This window comes from Lithobates pipiens, unplaced genomic scaffold (assembly GCF_037356315.1).
Source record: "Lithobates pipiens isolate NorthernLeopardFrog02 unplaced genomic scaffold, aLitPip1_a1.2 Scaffold_8, whole genome shotgun sequence".
Lineage (NCBI taxonomy): Eukaryota > Metazoa > Chordata > Amphibia > Anura > Ranidae > Lithobates > Lithobates pipiens.
Window position 1 is genome coordinate 207,384,198 of NW_027507903.1, and position 13,882 is coordinate 207,398,079.

Below are 13,882 nucleotides of genomic sequence, written 5' to 3' on the forward strand. Positions count from 1 at the left end.
CGACATCAAGTGTCTGTCGCTCAAGTGTGTAAAGCGGCGACCTGGTAGTCTGTCCACACGTTTACAAAGTTCTACAAGGTAGATGTCAGTGTATCGGGTGATGCCTGTTTTGGCCGCAACGTTTTGCAGGCAGCTGTATAGTTGCAATTGCATATGCAATTTTTTTTTGCCTTTGGGTAAAAACGCAGTACCCTTTTAAGTTAATGCACTGTTGCATTGGTTACTGCAGTTTTTGGTGTGGTTTAAGAGTAGTGCTCCTCCGTTGAGGAGTACCCTTTTTTTTTAATTTTTTTATTTATTTTTTTTTTTTTTTGTGGGTGAAGTTTGTACTAGCTCCCACATACCATGATGGATGAAGTTTTATGCTGTTTTCCCACCCCTCGTTTTGGCACTGCTTGGGGATGTCCCAATGGTCTAAAGCAGTGGTCATCAACCCTGTCCTCACGGCCCACTAACAGGCCAGGTTTGCAAGATAACTGAAATACATCACAGGTGATATAATTTGCTGCTCAGTGATTGCAGTATTCTAGTCTGCATCTCCCCAAGGTAATACATAAAACCTGGCCTGTTAGTGGGCCCTGAGGACAGGGTTGATGACCACTGGTCTAAAGAGAAGAAGCTGTCAGTCGGTGAATATAAGAGAAAATAGGATTTTTTGTACTCACCATAAAATCCTTTTCTCTGTAATTCACCGACTGACACAGCACCCGCCCCTCATATTTTTCTTTAGGTTATACTGCTTGTTGACGTACTGAGGTTGCAGTAGCATGCTGAGGGGTTGTTGCCTAAGGGACCACCCCTTGGGCGGAACTAGAAAGTTCTAGTTTTATTATCACATGTTAACATGTAATGCCTAGTCTTCTGAAGGTGGCATAACAACCCAATGGTCTAAAGAAAAGAAGCTGTGTCAGTCGGTGAATTACAGAGAAAAGGATTTTACGGTGAGTACAAAAAATCCTATTTTCTTTTCTTACATCAGGGGACACAGAGCCATAGTAATAACTATGTGGGTTCTATCACCGTATCAGGTGCTGGACAATGGCACGCCCCTTAAGGCGTGAACTTTCCCCATATAACCCCTCCCATTATTGGGAGTCCTCAGTTTTTTCGCCAGCGTCTAAGGTGTTGGGCACGTGTAAGGATGTGTGTACTGAGCTCCACGGCAGTAATCCTTTGATGCGAGCCAGCCATCCTGACCGGATCTGTTCTGATGTCTCCGTAATGGACTAAATGAACGGTACCCGGGCCTCGTCATCTGAAGACACAAGGTTTTGCTTGCGAATGCTTTTAAGCTGGGCCCTGGGATCCAGTACTTTTTGGTAGTAAGTCCAATAAAAGTTTACTGGCAGGGTCTTCTCGCAGGTCCAGGATTGCGGGATTACCTGAGTGTACCCCTGTTCCCGAAGGTTTGCTTTCAAGGTCTCGGAGCCTACCGTGAAGGGCAAAGATTGACCTTTTTATCTCTGATAAAGCCCTGCGGCGAAAAGGTAGGGGAGATTTTGTGCAAGGAATCTTTCCTTCCATGTATTTGTTGTCATGTCATGTCTGTGTCACCATTGGAGGCTGTATTGAGCACTCACCATTCTGATGCTGGAAACAGCAGAAGCTTTCACTCTCCTCTCCGTTCAAGCCAGCTCAGGCCCTCAGGTATGAAGGGGGGTCTGATCACTGCGTGGGCCCCCAGCATCGCGTTTTTTGTTCCCTTGGATGCCAACCCGCTGCCTCTTTTTTCCTAAAAGAAAAATGGAAAGAAAAGTTTTGTTTTTGGGGCAAATCGCGGCCGTTATACCCCAAATCGCCCCCCCTCCCCTCGCCGGCCACCATGTTGCCAGCACTCGTACACTTCCCTAGTTGAAAGGGGGCGTGGCTAAACGGCGCCAGACGCCGGCCATGTGTGGAGGAAGTACTTTAAGCTATACAGGAAACACTGAAGTCTGGCGGTGGAGGGACAGAGCAGATTGGTTGCTGGCAGGTTTGGTGACACAGGCATCTTCCTTTTTGATTGACAACATTGTATTGTATAGCTAGGATTAATAGCAGTTTTTGTACTGCACTATAGCCTAGCAAGTGAAACATTATTTTTCTGGTACTGCCTCTGCTTTGTACTGTAAGTTAGGAGCAACAAAGGGACCAGGAACCCCTCTAAGGGTTCTAAGGGGTTAATGGTATGCAACAAACTAAAAACCCTTCCAAAAGAATGTCTGCCTTCCTCCCTGGGAGGTAAAAAGAAAAATATGGCCAGTCAGATGAAGCCGTCAAGGGTAGAACACTTCAGTCCCTGTATTTCATACAAACAGGTTTTTCTTTTACCATTTAAAAGATTATTGCTATGATATCTCTCCATAGTAGGACTAAACATAGCAGATTCCCATCTAGTCTTCTGGGCCCTTTTGGTGAGGTGCATGAGGCTGGGGATCAGGTAGATCTTCCCAAATATTGGAAGATACTTATTTTCCTATTCAGAGGATCCTAACAGGGAGGGAGTAGCCACACAAGTCAGGTGTTAGTCTACTCCCTTACTTAACCCTTTTGTTGCCTGCCGCAGGCTTGAGGTCTCTACCTTTTAATAGGGTTCATTTGAACCAACCCCACCTGGGAGTCCATTTAACATGGTGTCCTATGGAACAAGTTCTGTAGTGCAAATCTGCAAGATGCAAAAAGCACTAAAAATGCATAGCTATGTATTCTGAATGGGAACATTTTTATGAAAGAAATGGGGGGGGAGGTTCCAGCTATTAATGCTGCAATCGCTTCAATGAGCAGAGTCTCACATGTCCAGTGGATAATGCACTGATGTTAAAGGATCCAGCAAGTTAAGGTTAGATTTTCCTTTTAAAGACAAGATGTCTTTTGCAGTTCTGGCTGCAATTGAAGTAGCTCAGTCTAGGGCTGCAACTAACGATTATTTTCATAATCGATTAGTTGGCCGATTTATTGTTTCGATTAATCGGATAATAACCTTTAAAAAAAAAAAGTGGGTCAAATTGACGTTCGTTTTCAACCACAGTGACGGGAAAATTTGAAAATAGAAAACTTCTTAGTCAAAGGAATTTTCAGACAGTATATGTGGTTTTCGTTCAGAAATTACATTCATTTTAAAAACAGAATGTTAAAAACAAGGGAAAATTCATTCAGCGAATGTACAAAGATTTTTCGTATGAATATTCTCGCCTGAAAATTAATCGGTGTGGCCAGCATAAGGCTCGGTGCACACCTATGCAGTTTGCTTTTGATCTTTCTGCAGTGCTTTTTGCTGTACGTTTTTTGATTTTTGCACACATGATTTTACTGCAATTTGTATTTTTGCATTTTTTTTTTTTTTTTTTGGACGGATTAAAAAAACACACATTGCTGCAAAAACGCATTACATGCTTTTCTGCAGCTTCTCCATTGAAGTATATTGAACCAATAAAGAAGCATTTTGCGTTTAAAAGTCCCTGACCCTTTCAGATATGAACGTGTCCCATAGGAAACCATGTAAATGAACTGTAGTGCATTTCTGCAAAAAGCACCAATAAACACATAGATGTGAAGCAGGTCTAAGACATTTAGTAACATAATGGGGTTAAAAAAAACTAAAATTAGCCCTTTATAGTACAAAAAAGCAGATAATCACTACAGTAAGGGGTTCATTTTTTTTACTGTAGAACAGTAAGAGTAATGTTTTTAGTATCGATTATTTGCTCTCTTTGTACTATAAAGGGCTAATTTTAGTTTTTTTAACCCCATTATATTACTGGCCAATCGATTATGAAATTGATCGACAACTAATCAATTATGAAAACAGTAATCGATTAGTTTCAGCCCTAGCTCAGTCCATTAACCCCTTAACGTCTGCTCCACTATTGTGGTGGAGCACATTTTGAGTCAAGCCAATGCATTGGAATGTGGACTCCAAGGGGTTAAGGAACAGGTGTGAGATGCCTGAAAGTTCTGCCTGATCAGCAGACACGGCAGGGGGCTGGTGTATTTGACGCACTGTGTCTCACAGATGCTATGAAGGACTTGATCATTTAAGCCCTATGGCTTATACTTGGACTAGTGTATTTTTGCAGAGGTCCGTGGCTGAGATATTGGTCAGCCGAAGCACCAGGTGCAAACCCTTAGCCAGTCTGTGTCCTTTAATCATGCAGCCTCTCCTATGCCTGGGTATCTGCCTTTTAGGCAGTCTCGACGGTCTCAATCGTCAGGTTCAGGAGAAAGTTCCCTAGATCTTGGGGGCAGAAAGCCCATGAAGCAGAATGCTAAGGCCTTCTCATGAAGGAGCACCCCCACTTGTTTGAGTGAGGGGAAAGGTCCTGAGATTCTCAAAGTCTGGCAGGAACAATGGTAAGAGCAGAGTGATTTCTGCGATTTTCTACTCTAGGTTACATCTAGAGTTTCAAGAGCCCGGATTGCCCAGTCGGCTTTCGATCCGAGGGTTCGGGTCCTGTTTGGGTGCTGCCTGTGGAGTCCTTGGGGCTGCTGATGCGGCAGTCTTATGGAAAGAATGCTTCTAAGGTTCCAGAGGAAAAAAAATAAGAAAAAGGAGAAAGAAAGAGAAGTGTCTCTTTCTGGCCTCTGGATCAGCTGTTATCCCAGTCAGTGATATCAGAGATTCCCTTAGTGGAACAGGTTTTTTTTGGCTCAAACCTTTTAAGGTCCCAGAGCCAAGCAGAGAGGTAAGACCCATTCTAGATCTCGGAGATCTAAATCGGCACTTGAACATCCGATCCTTTCGTAATTTGATCGGCTGTGTCCATCCTGCAAGGAGGGGAGTTGCATATCTCTCCATGTGCCAAAGTTTCCCGCTTACCAGAAATTTCTGAGGTTTGAAATATAAAATTATTTTTTAAAACATGGCGCTGCCACCTGGCTTAGCCACAGCACTACGGGTGTTCCGAAAGATTCTGGCACCTCCTTGAGCCAGGTTAAGGGCTCAAGGCATAACGGTCCTAGCCTATTAAAAGGATCTACTTTTAATAGATCATTCAGCCTCAGGTCTAAAACCATATTTTGATCTTAGCTGTAGATATCTGAAATCTCTAGGTTGGATTCTCAGCCTAGTAAGATTCTCCTTAAAACCATCAAGGAGGTTACTTGGGGGCTGGTTATAGATACCATACAGAAGAAGGTATTCTTACCCCAGACGTGAATCAGTTCCATTGTAGGACTAATTCAACTTATCAGGAAGGAAAAATCCTTCATTTTGGCCGCAGGAGATTTTTAGGGGAATTGGTGGCCTCCTTTAAGGCCGTCCCTTACGTGCAGTTTTATTCAAAGACTGCTTCAAGACACCATCCTGTTGGTCTGGAATAAAGAGGATTCAGGCCTTGTTTGTTTCCAATACGCTTGGCTCCCGACATAGGTCAGAGCCTAAATTGGTGGCTGTTATCCAGCAGGGGGGAAAATCTTTATCCTGCAAGATGTTAACAGATGCCAGCCTTCTAGGCTGTAGAGCAGCCCTGGAAGAAGATTCTGTCCAGGGGAGATGGTCCAAGTTGGAGGACCTTGCCTATCAACTTTGTTGGAAGTTTCAGGCAGTACATCTGGCCATAGAATCTTGGTGGTCAGATTACAAGACTGTCCTGACAGGGTTCAGTCTGCCAGAGCCACAGTGGTGACTTGCATAAAAAAAAAAAAAGAAAAGTGAATAATGTTCTAGCTTTGGCAGAACACAACTCTCCTTGCCTATCATCAATTTTAATATTTCAGGCGTACTACTTGAAACGCCAACAATTCTTTCCAGGAGAATGATCTCTTCACCCCAATATCTTCCTAGCAATATGTCAGAAGGGGGACTCCGAACATGGACCTATTCGCATCCACATTCATTAATAAGGTCAACAACTTTATGTCAAACAAGGGTTCCGCTACCGGTTGGAACAGACGCATTAGTCTTGCTAGGGGATCAGTTCTCACTGATCTATGCATTTCCTCCAGCTCTGCTACTTCAGCGCCTTCTCCACAGGATTAAGCAGGAACAGAAGGTGGTGATTCTGGTGGCCCCAGCGGGTCCCAGAAGATCTGAATTTATCGAGATCATAAGGAGGGCAGTTGAAGTCCTTTGGACTTTGCCATTATAGCCAGACCTTCTTGCACAGAGTCCGGTATTTCATCCTACTTTACAGACAAGGAGTTTAACAGGTTTGACTGTTGAATCCCACTCTATAAAAGATTGTGGGTGATCTCCTTCAGTAGTGTAATGCCAGGAAGCCGGCTTGCAGAATCACTTACTATAGAATCTGGAAGGCATAGGTTTCTTGGTATGGATCCAGGGGTTGGCACCCCAGGAGGTATGTCAGTAGGCAGGATTCCTGCATATGGGAAATTAAATGAAGCTGGCCTTGACTTTTTTTATGGCCTCTTGCGTCCCACTCTTGGTGCATAGCTTATTCGGGGGGTAACATGGTTTCTTCTCCTTATCAAGGCACCTCTAAATTCTTAGGATTTAAGATTGGTCTTGTCGGCTTAAATCAGCTGTTTGAACCTTACGAGAAATTCTCTTGGTTCTTTGACAAGAGAGATAATCTTTTGCTTGCCATTTCTTCTGCTAGAAGAATATTGGAACGGCTCTGTCTTGTATGAGCCATATTTCATCATGTATAGGGATGAGGTGATTTGATGTCCTCATCCTGAACTCTTACCAAAAGTGGTAACAGGTTTTCATTTAAACCAAGATATTATTCTTCCTTCTTTCTCCCCAGAAGCCTTAATCTGGGGAAGAGAAAGCACTACAGTCTCTTGATGTAGTAAGAGAGATCAGAATCTATTTAAGGGCGACCGCTCAGGTTCACAAAACACCGGGTTTGTTTGTACTGCCAGAGGGTCCAAGATATGGACAGGCATCGTCAAGATTAGGGATGGACGAACTTCCGACGGGATGTTTCGCGAACGCGACCAAAAGTTCGCGAATCGCAAAGTTTGCGGCGGACCCCATTGACTTTAATAGCAGGCGAACCTTAAAAACCTAAAGGTCATATTTTCAGCCACAAAATACTTACTAGCTGTGCACACATAGTCCCACAACATGAACACTGACATAACAAAAGTATTAAGTGAATCCGGGATAGAGAACGACAAGCATTCTTTTTTTATCTGTGAAATTTTGACAATTCAGGAGCGCACGAAGGCCATGGAGGAGAGGCAAGGTCAGGCCAGGCTATGAAGGGGATGCAGGAGATGATCAGTGCCACAGTCAGGGCAGCGCAGTCCTATGCCAGTGTCCCAGTGTGCCAACCTGTGCTTGAGCCCCTCCCTCTGCCCGGCCCTTACCCCACCTATGCAGGGCTCCACTGCGGTGTTCCGGAGGTGCCAGTCCAGTGCTGATCCTCAGCCATGGTGCTGGCACTGCCTGCTGATTGGCTTCTCTGCTGCTATCTCCCTCACTGTCTGAAACCAGCACCGCAATAGAGACTGAGCACTGACACCAGCACCGAGATAGAGAGAGAGCACTGACACCACACCAGCACTGAGATAGAGAGAGAGAGAGAGAGAGAGCACTGATACCAGCATCTCGCTGCGGGACCCAAAAATATGACACCACTCAACCTCTTCAAAACAGGAGGGTACGAGCATATAGTACGGTGTGCTTTTTTTTTTTTGTACAAGGAAGTGAGCCAAAGGTAGAAAAAAGGTCTGTGTGCTTGAATAAATAAATAATTTATAGAGTTATGCATATACATGGTCTACTGGTCACATGTGTTGAATTCCTCCGAGATACATGCCTCATTCATTTGTATAAATGAGAGGTAGTCAACACTGTCGTGAACTAGGTGAGTACGCTTATCGGTCACGATCCCCCTCCCCCCTGCTGCGCTGAACGTCCTTTCGGACAGGACACTGGACGAGGGGAAAGCCAACAGTTCCATTGCAAATTGGCCAAGCTCTGGCCAGAGGTCAAGCCTGCCCACCCAGTAGTCCAGGGGTTCATCACTCCTCAGAGCGTCCACATCGGCCGTTAACCCGATGTAGTCTGACACCTGTCAGTCTAAGCGTTCCCTGATGCTGGATCCGGATGAGACCTGTCGATGGGTCGGCAGAAAGAATGACCTCATATCAGTCACCAACACATCTTCAAACAGCCCTCTTCTTGCAGGCGCTGTTGGATTGGTACCCGCAACTCTTTCTCTGGGAGTGGGAATTCCTCCTCTGCCAGTGCACGCAAAAGCAGAATGCAGCATTTCTTGAAGCAAGGCCTGGAAGTGCTCCATTCTGACAGTCCTCTGTGACGGTGCTAACATTTTCTCCATTTTGTGTTTGTACCCGGGGTCAAAGTACGTTGCCACCCAGTACTGGCCCTTGACCTTTATGCTTTTTATATGGGGGTCCCTGTTAAAACACTGGAGCGTGAAGTCCCCCATTTGCACTAAACTTGAAGCGGTGTGGTGGCCTGGCTCCTGCTCATCATCCAGGATAATGTCGTTGTCCTCGTTCTCTCCCCATCCACGCACAACAGGGATCCCAGAAAGGTTTAAAGCATGCTCTTCTTGCTCCTCCTCATCCGCCCCGGCACCATCCTGCTCTGATTCCTCTTCAGGCTCCTGTTGTTGACTTGTCTCAGAGTAGCTCCCCTGGGAATTCATCCAGCATTGCGACTTCTTCATTTTCCTGCTCCTCCACGGCTTGATCAATGACACGTCGCAATGCAAGCTCCATAAAGAAGGCATAAGGTACGATGTCACTGATGACGCCATGGTTGCGACTGACCAGTTTGGTGATCTCATCAAATGGCCGCAGAAGTCTGCATGCGTAGCGCATGAGCAGCCACTGGCCCGGTGAAAAAAAAACAAGCTCCTCAGAACCTGTTATGCCGCAGAGTTCGTACAGGTAGTCGTTAACTGCACGTTTCTGCTGGAGCAGCCTATCGAGCATATAGAAGGTTGAGTTCCATTGCGTCGGGCAATCGCAAATAAGACGTCTGACAGGCAGATTGTGTCGCCGCTGAATGTCAGCAAGGCGAGCCATGGCCGTGTAAGATCTTCTGAAATGGGCCGAGATTTTCCTTGCCTGCCGCAAGATGTCCTTGACCCCAGGGTATTGGACAATGAATCGCTGCACAACCAAGTTTAAGACGTGTGCCATGCATGGCACATGTGTAATTTTGCCCTGTTTCAATGCGCTAAGCAGATTGGCACCCTTGTCACACACCACTTTACCAACTGTCAAATTGAGCGGCGTTAGCCACTGATCTGCTTGTGAACGCAAAGCTGAAAGGAGTGCAGGGCCAGTGTGGCTCTTGGCTTCCAGGCACAACAGACGCAGCACAGCATGGCAACTTCTCACCTGGCATGTCGAATAGGTTCTTAGGATCTTGGGCGGCGCAGCGGAAGAGACGCTAGCAGCGAAAAGGAGTCAGCCGAGGAGGAGAGGGAGGAGGAGAAGAGGAGCCAGGCCTGCATGCAATCCGTGGCAGTAAAACGAAATCTACAAGGGTGCCATGGGTTACATGCTTGACGGCCGTCAGAAGGTTCACCCAGTGGGCAGTAAAAGTTTTATATACCTTCGCTGCCCGTTTTTGCTAGACCACGTGTCTGTGGCCAGATGTATCTTGGCACAGACACTGTGTGCCAGAGATACATTCACTTGCTGCTGAACATGGCCATATAACTCTGGGATGCCCTTCTGTGAGAAATACTTCCTTCCTGGGACCTTCCATTGTGGTGTTCCAATGGCCACAAATTTTCGAAGGGCCTCCGAGTCCACCAGTTTATATGGCAGTAGTTGGCGGGCTATCAGTTCTGACAAGCCAGCTGTCAACCGTTGGGCAAGAGGGTTATCATTTTTTTACGCTCGAACATTTGGCCCACGGAAGCCTGCCTTTTTGCAGAAAAAACGTGAGGGCGGCATGATGGAAGGTGGAGTGGAGGACAATTGTGAGGAGAGAGGAGAAGTAGAAGACGAGGCTGGACGGTGAGAGCCTGGAGTGTGGCTTTGTGGGTTCTGTTGCTCCTACTGGGCTCAGTGATGGCAGCTCATGTGCCTTCTTAAGGCGGTCTTCCCTAGGTGAGTGTTGGGCTTACCACGACTTATGCATTGACTGCAAAGATTGCAGATGGCAACACTATTGTCAGCAGCGGACACGTTAAAAAAAAGCCCACACTGCGGAGCCAGGTGCCGGCGTCCTGGCAGCGCCAGATGTGACCGTACATGGTTGATGCCTCGCTCCTGATACATTAGCAGTCTGCTTTGTCCCTCCTGTGCAATCTAAGTTCCGCCTGCTTCTTCTCCCTATCTGCTGGTCCATATCTCCCTCTGAACTCCCCTCCTCTTCCTCTCTTGTGGGCACCCACGTGACATCACTAGACACATCATCATCGACGTCACCTTCCCCACCACTATAATTAGAGATCTCGGAGTAGGCAGCAACAGCGGGGACCAACCTCCTTGGGCTTATCTGGGTACTGTCGTCGGACTGCTGAGTGGCGGTTGTTGCTACCTCCTCTTCCAGATCCAATGCCAAGAATGGCTGTGCATCGGATATGTCTTGTGATGGATCGGAAAATAATTCCTGTGATTCAATTGGAAGGTATATGGTGGTGTTGGTGGTAGTGTCTTTGGGGGTGCACACAGCAGAGAGTGAAGAGGGTACAGATCGAGAGGATGAGGAGGGTGCAGAAGAGTAAGGCTGAGTGAGCCACTCAACCAAGTCTGATGCGTCCTTTGACTTAATCGTACACACCTTCTGCAGTTTGCCACTTTGGCTTAAGTCTGTTGCTCCTGCCCTACCCCTGCCACCCCTGCGGAAGGGCCTGCCTCTTCCTCTGCCTGTCATTTTTTAAATGACCCTGTGACAAAAGTCTCTAGAGAAGTGCAGTATGTATGTGGAAGAAAGTATAGAACTCCCCGCTTCAATCTGTCGTTTTTGGGGGCCACTGGCCTATCACACCAGTTACTTTTTTTAAATTTGCGTTTGTCACTCTTTGTAGTATCGCTGCAGAACCGCTCAGCAGTCACAATTCTGCACAGTGGAAATGCACTATACTATGCTTTCTATATGTGCAAGTATTTTATACGTGTATTACACCCCTATATACTGCACACCAAATAGTACACCTATACCAGTCCTTAAAAGGATCTTTGTGGACCTAGTAGCTAGTGATTTGCAGACTGTCCCTCAGTCCCTACACTGATAAAAGACAGCTGCAGAATCAGTCAGCACTCAGCTCAGCAGTCAAGTATAATAGGCTTTCTATATTTGAAAGAAAGTATATTATACGTGTACAACCCTATATACTGTACACCTATACCAGTCCTTAAAAGGACCTTTGTGGACCTAATAGTAATAGCTAGTGATTAAACTGACTGTCCCTGCTCCACACAGCGTCCTGTCTCTACACTGACAAAAGACAGCTGCAGAATCGGTCAGCAGTGCACTCTGCAATCGGCAGCACAGCAGTCAGCAGCAATGCACCAGAACCCTATATACTTGTACACCTATACCAGTCCTTAAAAGGACTTTTGTGGACCTAATAGCTAGTGATTTGTGTCACTACAGTCTGTCCCTGCTCCACACAGCAACCTCTCCCTACACTGACAAAAGACAGAATGTTTAATGGCCTCCAGATCAGGTCTATTTATAAGGTAGGGGGAATGTCAAATTGTCCATGTGCTGAAATGTCTCAATTGGCTGTCCTGTACCCCATGATGGATGTGTCATCATGGGTCAAAGTTCTTTCACACTGTAAACACATATGTCCGCCGGGCGTTCAGCGCCAGAAGTCCGCCGGTTTGCCAAATCGCGAACACTCAAAATTCGCCGCGAACCGACCGCCGATAAAACACATAGTTATTACTATGGCGCTGTGTCCCCTGATGTACATCAAAGAAAAGGATTTTTACAGGTAAGCTGTTTTAAAAATTCTATTTTTTTTTCTTACATCAGGGGACACAGAGCCATAGTAATAACAATGCGGGATGTCCCATAGCAATGGCACCTGAAGGGGGGGGTGGGGGGGACAGAGTCAAGGAAACAGGAGGCCAGAGGATAAATGATAAAATTGATAATAACATTTTGCAAATGATTTATTTTTCTTCCTAAATTTTGGCCTCAATTTATACTGCTACATATCTTTTGTAAAAAATAAGCCAAATTAGTGGATATTTTTTGGTCTTTGTGAAGGAAATAGAGTCTAAAAGCTGTGGTTCAAATCATAAAAAATTGATCACACCTGATGTACTCAAACAAGCCAGTAAAGTACAAAATACCCCCCAAATGACCCCTTTTTTGAAAATTGTAGACATTCCAAGGTATTTAGTAAGATGCATGGTGAGGTTTTTGATGTAATTATTTTCCCACAATTCATAAATTACACATCTAACTTGTTGACTACCTATTACACTTTTGAAAGCCCTGGACCACCAGGAAAATGACGCATGACACTGATTTGGCACTGATGACAGATAGCACTGATACATGGCTCTGATGGCACGTGGCACTGGTGACAGATGGCACTGGTGACACTGGGGACAGTTGGCGCTGATGGGTGTCACTGGGAACAGATGGCACTGTTTTTTTTTTTTTTTTTTTTCTCTCGCTGCAGCAGGAAGCTCTCCCTCCTGACACAGTCTGAGGCGGGAGAGCCGGTAATGAGAGATGAGATCATCTCTGACTGGAAGCTCCGATTGAGTGCTAAATGACTGTTGTGATTGGCCATTTAGTACGATCCGCTTTTGGCTGTGTCCAAGGGACGTGGCCAACACAATAACCCAGATGCGCACCCGCACACAGAGGGGAAGTAAACAGGAGAACCTCCAGGGACGCCCTCCTGGTAATTGAGCGCCGCGCTGTAGCCGTCTTTCGCTATAGCGCATGCGCAAAGTGATTAAGACTTTTTTTTTCCCCTCTTACTCTTTGGGAACTGAATTTGAATTTGGTTCTTTCAGCACTTCAAAAACCTCCCTTTGACCCTATCAGCGCTATTCCTTCTCCACTCTTAACCAGTGGCTTCTTGTTGCCACCACCTCTACAAATCGTGGGTTTATACAGAATCCTGTTCAGAACTTCTTCTGTTCTGGCACAGGGAATTGATATTGAGGCCCAGAACTTCTTTTCTACGTATGGTAAATTGGCCTTCCACCATTCCTCTTTCCCACTGTCCAGCTCTAGTTCATCAGAAGGATTTCTAGATGTGGTTTGGCCTGTGGGAGTTGTGTCCCAGCCACTGCCTCCTTTAGAAACACACGGATTCTTTTTCATTCCATTTGGTCCCTGTAAACCAGCTTCTCAGTCTACCTTTTTTTTGGTGGCTCACAGACTATAATGAAAAGCTTATGGTCTTACCTTACTGATAGGGTCCCGCTTTAATTTGAATGTTTTTCTGTCTTATATACTGCATATTATAGATGTTCCTTATAACGTATATAAGGTTCTATACCCTCATATTTATTTTTTATAACAAACATGTCATACTTACCTCCACCATGCAGTTTGTTTTGCACAGAGTGGCCCGATCCACCTTTTCTGGGGTCCCCTGGCAGCGCTATCAGCTCCTCCCCATCCATAGACACAGAATGCCGATCTCAGCCTCGCCCCCCCCCCCCGGCGCCCACGTCATTGGATTTGATTAAAAGCAGCGAGATCCAAACGCTGCGCTGCTATCCATCTATCCAATCAAGAGCCAAGACAACGGTCAGAGATGTAGAGCATGTCTCCGCCGTGGGAATGAACGGGCTCAGGTGAAGGTGAAAAAACACGAGGGTTTAAAACCCCTTTAAATCACTGGAACATTCAGACTCTATTTAACAAACAGGCATGCTTTTGCAGTTTTAATAAAATCATTTCCATCAAGAAAGTCTTTGTAATGCATAGTTTACTGCAAGTTACAACAGTAGTTTAAAAAAAACTTACAAGGGAGGTCACATAGCATTTGTTGTTTGGTGAAGATTTACTTTTTGCTCAATC

At 45.7% G+C, this 13,882-nt stretch overlaps 1 protein-coding gene across 1 annotated transcript in view; it reads left to right on the forward strand.

The window, feature by feature from the left end:
- ASZ1 (ankyrin repeat, SAM and basic leucine zipper domain containing 1) overlaps positions 1-13,882 on the forward strand; it is a 575,076-nt gene that overhangs the window by 73,926 nt on the left and 487,268 nt on the right. The window lies entirely within an intron of this gene.